Genomic DNA, 6,000 nt, shown 5'->3' with positions numbered 1-6,000 from the left:
GGCGTATAATCTTGTGCGTATTAAACAAGGCGATGAATGGAAAACAGCATTTAATACGCCCGAGGGCCATTTTGAGTACCTGGTTATGCCATTCGGGCTTTCCAATGCTCCATCAGTATTTCAGTCCTTTATGCATGACATCTTCCGAGAGTACCTGGATAAATTCCTGATTGTATATTTGGATGACATTTTGGTCTTTTTGGATGATTGGGAGTCTCATGTGAAGCAGGTCAGAATGGTGTTCCAGGTCCTTCGTGCAAATTCCTTGTTTGTGAAGGGGTCAAAGTGTCTCTTTGGAGTTCAGAAGGTTTCATTTTTGGGGTTCATTTTTTCCCCTTCTACTATCGAGATGGACCCTGTTAAAGTCCAAGCCATTTACGATTGGACTCGGCCGACATCTGTGAAGAGCCTGCAAAAGTTCCTGGGCTTTGCTAATTTTTATCGGCGCTTCATTGCTAATTTTTCTAGTGTTGCTAAACCGTTGACTGATTTGACCAAGAAGGGTGCTGATGTGGTCAATTGGTCTTCTGCAGCTGTAGAGGCTTTTCAGGAGTTGAAGCGTCGTTTTTCTTCTGCCCCTGTGCTGTGCCAGCCAGATGTTTCGCTCCCGTTTCAGGTTGAGGTTGATGCTTCTGAGATTGGAGCTGGGGCTGTTTTGTCGCAAAGAAGTTCTGATGGCTCGGTGATGAAGCCATGTGCTTTCTTTTCTAGAAAGTTTTCGCCTGCTGAGCGCAATTATGATGTTGGTAATCGAGAGTTGTTGGCCATGAAGTGGGCATTTGAGGAGTGGCGTCATTGGCTTGAAGGAGCCAAGCATCGCGTGGTGGTCTTGACAGATCACAAGAATTTGACTTATCTTGAGTCTGCCAAACGGTTGAATCCGAGACAGGCTCGATGGTCATTATTTTTCTCCCGTTTTGATTTTGTGGTTTCGTACCTTCCGGGCTCTAAGAATGTGAAGGCTGATGCCCTGTCAAGGAGTTTTGTGCCTGACTCTCCGGGTGTTCCTGAGCCGGCGGGTATTCTCAAAGAGGGGGTAATTTTGTCTGCCATCTCCCCTGATTTGCGGCAGGTGCTGCAAAAATTTCAGGCTGATAGACCTGACCGTTGCCCAGCGGAGAAACTGTTTGTCCCTGATAGATGGACTAGTAGAGTTATCTCTGAGATTCATTGTTCAGTGTTGGCTGGGCATCCTGGAATCTTTGGTACCAGAGATTTGGTGGCTAGATCCTTTTGGTGGCCGTCTTTGTCACGGGATGTGCGTTCTTTTGTGCAGTCCTGTGGGACTTATGCTCGGGCTAAGCCCTGCTGTTCTCGTGCCAGTGGGTTGCTTTTGCCCTTGCCGGTCCCAAAGAGGCCCTGGACGCATATTTCTATGGATTTTATTTCGGATCTCCCCGTCTCTCAAAAGATGTCGGCCATTTGGGTGGTTTGTGATCGCTTTTCTAAGATGGTCCATTTGGTACCCTTGTCTAAATTGCCTTCCTCCTCTGATTTGGTGCCACTATTTTTCCAGCATGTGGTTCGTTTATATGGTATCCCGGAGAACATCGTTTCTGACAGAGGTTCCCAGTTTGTTTCGAGGTTTTGGCGATCTTTTTGTGCTTGGATGGGCATTGATTTGCCTTTTTCCTCGGCTTTCCATCCTCAGACAAATGGCCAAACCGAACGAACTAATCAGACTTTAGAAACATATCTGAGATGCTTTGTTTCTGCTGATCAGGATGATTGGGTGTCCTTTTTGCCGTTGGCTGAGTTCGCCCTTAATAATCGGGCCAGCTCGGCTACTTAGGTTTCGCCGTTTTTCTGCAATTCTGGTTTCCATCCGCGTTTCTCTTCAGGGCAGGTTGAGTCTTCGGACTGTCCTGGTGTAGATACTGTGGTGGATAGGTTGCAGCAGATTTGGACTCATGTGGTGGACAATTTGACATTGTCCCAGGAGAAGGCTCAACGTTTCACTAACCGCCGGCGTTGTGTGGGTCCCCGACTTCGTGTTGGGGATTTGGTTTGGTTGTCGTCTCGTTATGTTCCTATGAAGGTTTCCTCTCCTAAGTTTAAGCCTCGTTTCATTGGTCCGTATAAGATTTCTGAGGTTATCAATCCTGTGTCATTTCGTTTGGCCCTTCCTGCTTCTTTTGCCATCCATAATGTGTTCCATAGGTCATTGTTGCGGAGATACGTGGCGCCTGTGGTTCCATCCGTTGATCCTCCTGCCCCGGTGTTGGTTGAGGGGAGTTGGAGTATGTGGTGGAGAAGATTTTGGATTCTCGTATTTCGAGACGGAAACTCCAGTACCTGGTCAAGTGGAAGGGTTATGGTCAGGAAGATAATTCCTGGGTTTTTGCCTCTGATGTTCATGCTGCCGATCTGGTTCGTGCCTTTCATTTGGCTCGTCCTGGTCGGCCTGGGGGCTCTGGTGAGGGTTCGGTGACCCCTCCTCAAGGGGGGGTACTGTTGTGAGTTCTGTTGTCGGGCTCCCTCCTGTGGTCATGAATGGTACTTCGGCTGGTTCTGTCCATGGACTTTCTCTGGTGGCTGTGGGTGTTTCTGAGTTTCCTTCCTCAGGTGACGAGGTTAATTCGTTAGCTGGCTGCTCTATTTAACTCCACTTAGATCTTTGCTCCAGGCCACCTGTCAATGTTCCAGTATTGGTCTAGTTCTCTCCTGGATCGTTCTTGTGACCTGTCTTCCCAGCAGAAGCTAAGGGACTGCTTGTTTTTCTCTGGTTTGCTATTTTTCTGTCCAGCTTGTTATTTCGATTGTTCTTGCTTGCTGGAAGCTCTGGGACGCAGAGGGAGCGCCTCCGCACCGTGAGTCGGTGCGGAGGGTCTTTTTTGCGCCCTCTGCGTGGTCTTTTTGTAGGTTTTTGTGCTGACCGCAAAGTAACCTTTCCTATCCTCGGTCTGTTCAGTAAGTCGGCCTCACTTTGCTAAATCTATTTCATCTCTGTGTTTGTATTTTCATCTTTACTCACAGTCATTATATGTGGGGGGCTGCCTTTTCCTTTGGGGAATTTCTCTGAGGCAAGGTAGGCTTTATTTTTCTATCTTCAGGGCTAGCTAGTTTCTTAGGCTGTGCCGAGTTGCATAGGGAGCGTTAGGCGCAATCCACGGCTATTTCTAGTGTGGTTGATAGGATTAGGGATTGCGGTCAGCAGAGTTCCCACGTCCCAGAGCTCGTCCTATATTATCAGTAACTATCAGGTCATTCCGTGTGCTCTTATCCACCAGGTCCATTATTGTCCTGACCACCAGGTCATAACAGGTACCCATCATTTGAACAGAGAACATTACTTCATGTAGTATTATTCCTTCCATCAAATCCAGTGGAATCTGCGTCGGAGACTCCCAACAGAGCATCTGATGCACATGTAACCATAGCCTGAGATGTACTACGCTTACTGAGTTATCTTTTTTTTTTCTTTTCTTTTTCAGTGTCAAATTTGTTTTTCTTTATGTGCAGCCTTGCAATGTCTCGTAGTCTACTGTGTACAATTTCACCTTAATTTCACGCTTGGTCCCTGTAAAATAAAATAAAAAAGCCTATACTCACCTCCCTTGCCGGCTCCGGGCTACAGCTGATCTCTGACTTCCTCTTCCTGTTCAATTCGACAGAAGGCGGGGACAGTGACACCAGCACTGATTAGGCTCCGGGCACCACGCGTTATACAGCCGTACAGGAGCCCCGCTAGCGCAACTGCTGACACCTCAGGAGGTGAGTATAGGCTTTTTATTTTATTGAGGCCAAACGTGAGGAATGAGAAGGGGTTGTCAAAGTAGTGGACAACCAATTTAATAATTTTGTGATCCCAGCAACTATCTATGGGTCCACTGGTATATTCATTCAACATTAACCAGTGCCTTTAAGGGCTTGCTCACACGGCCGTTGGTTCTCTCATGCGAGAGAATCGGGCTGATTATACTCGTACTAACGTCACTCAGGTCAAACTATTTCAAACTATTGCACAACCCTCCACACTGTGTACTAGCCCACACTAGCAAGCCAAACAGTATAATAGCCCCCACACGGCCCTCGAAACAGTATAATGGCCCCCACACAGCACTCAAACAAGTATAATTGGCACCCACACAGCCCTCCAAACAGTATAACTGTTCGACCACACAGCCCTGCAAATAATATAATGCCACCCCCACACACGCACACATAGCCATTCGAATAGTATGATGGTCCCCCCCCCCACACACATAATTCTCCAAATAGTATGATGGTCCCCAAAATAACTCCACAAAGTACTTACAGATTTAAAAATATACACACCTCTCCCCGTTCCGTGCTGCTTCAATCTCTGACCTATGCTCTTGTGCTAACCAAGTGTCTTCATTCGAGTCCCCGCACCTGAATGGCTTGGGGCTGTTGTTATGAAAGGTAATTCAGTACCACAATGGACATAGAGGTCAGCGCACATACAGTGACCTGGCAATAACCCAAAAAACAAGAACGAGCTCTGAGACGTGGGAACTCTGTTGACCGCAATCCCTAATCCTCTCCAACCACACTAAAGGCAGTCGTGGATTGCGCCTAACGCTTCCTATGCAACTCGGCACGGCCTGAGAAACTAGCTAGCCTGAAGATAAAAAATAAGCCTACCTTGCCTCAGAGAAATACCCCAAAGGAAAAGGCAGCCCCCACATATAATGACTGTGAGTTAAGATGAAAAGACAAACGTAGAGATGAAATAGATTTAGCAAAGTGAGGCCCAACTTTCTGAACAGAGCGAGGATAGGAAAGGTAACTTTGCGGTCAACACAAAACCCTACAAAAACCACGCAAAGGGGGCAAAAGACCCTCCGTACCGAACTAACGGCACGGAGGTACACCCTCTGCGTCCCAGAGCTTCCAGCAAGCAGTAAAAAACAAATTGACAAGCTGGACAGAAAAAAACAGCAAACAAATAGCAAAGAGGAACTTAGCTATGCAGAGCAGCAGGCCACAGGAACGATCCAGGAGGAAACAGGTCCAATACTAGAACATTGACTGGAGGCCAGGATCAAAGCACTAGGTGGAGTTAAATAGAGCAGCACCTAACGACTTCACCACATCACCTGAGGAAGGAAACTCAGAAGCCGCAGTACCACTTTCCTCCACCAACGGAAGCTCACAGAGAGAACCAGCCGAAGTACCACTTGTGACCACAGGAGGGAGCTCTGCCACAGAATTCACAACAGGCTCTTATGCAATCCTTGCATGTGTTGCGTCTGTCTAACAGCTGCAAGACATGTGGTTGCGGGGATTCGAACATTTTATTTGAGCATGTCGAAGACACTCGGTTAGCACACAAGCATGCTCTAGCATGTTCGCTCATCACTAGTCTGAAGCTCTGCACAGATGCACCTCCCCACCTGCTTGTTTTCCCACTAACTCCTCCCTTCTCTGTCTCTATGAAGCCAGAGGTGTCAATCAAAGAAGGGGGGTGGAAATTTAGGAAAAGCAAGCAGGTTGGAAGTCATCCTGCCTGCTGTGCCGAGCGTTGCAGTAGCTTAGGTATCCATGGTTATGACCACTAACATTTGTCACTATATAGGTGGTCATACCTATGGATACCTAAGCTACTGCAATGCCCTGTACATGGGGTTAGCAACATAGCGAATCAGAAGAACTATACTACATTTCTAATTGAAGGTACCGTATTTGCTAATATTATTACACCTACTACATATTGAGATAGGATCTTTGAGATGGGATTACTCCTTTAAATGATTGGCCACACCATGAAGCTGGCATTTTCTCAGGCTGAAGAGTTTATATGAGTTTATGGCGCCAGGGGGCGCAGCTTCGATGACGGCACCGCTAGTCACTGAAGCTGCGTTCCCTGCATTTCATTCATTCCCCAGTCGTTTACAGCCGGGAGCAACCGCATTAGCAGCGCTCCCGGTTGTAAAATGTAAATGCCCCCAGATATGGATTACTGCGTGGGACTTGACTGTACGGCGGACATATATGGGATATTGTTGCTTTTTTATTTTGGAATTTTTTACAGGA

Source organism: Ranitomeya imitator, chromosome 3, assembly GCF_032444005.1.
Source record: "Ranitomeya imitator isolate aRanImi1 chromosome 3, aRanImi1.pri, whole genome shotgun sequence".
NCBI classification, from domain to species: domain Eukaryota; kingdom Metazoa; phylum Chordata; class Amphibia; order Anura; family Dendrobatidae; genus Ranitomeya; species Ranitomeya imitator.
The sequence above is the reverse complement of the archived record's forward strand: the minus strand, read 5'-3'. Positions refer to the sequence as shown.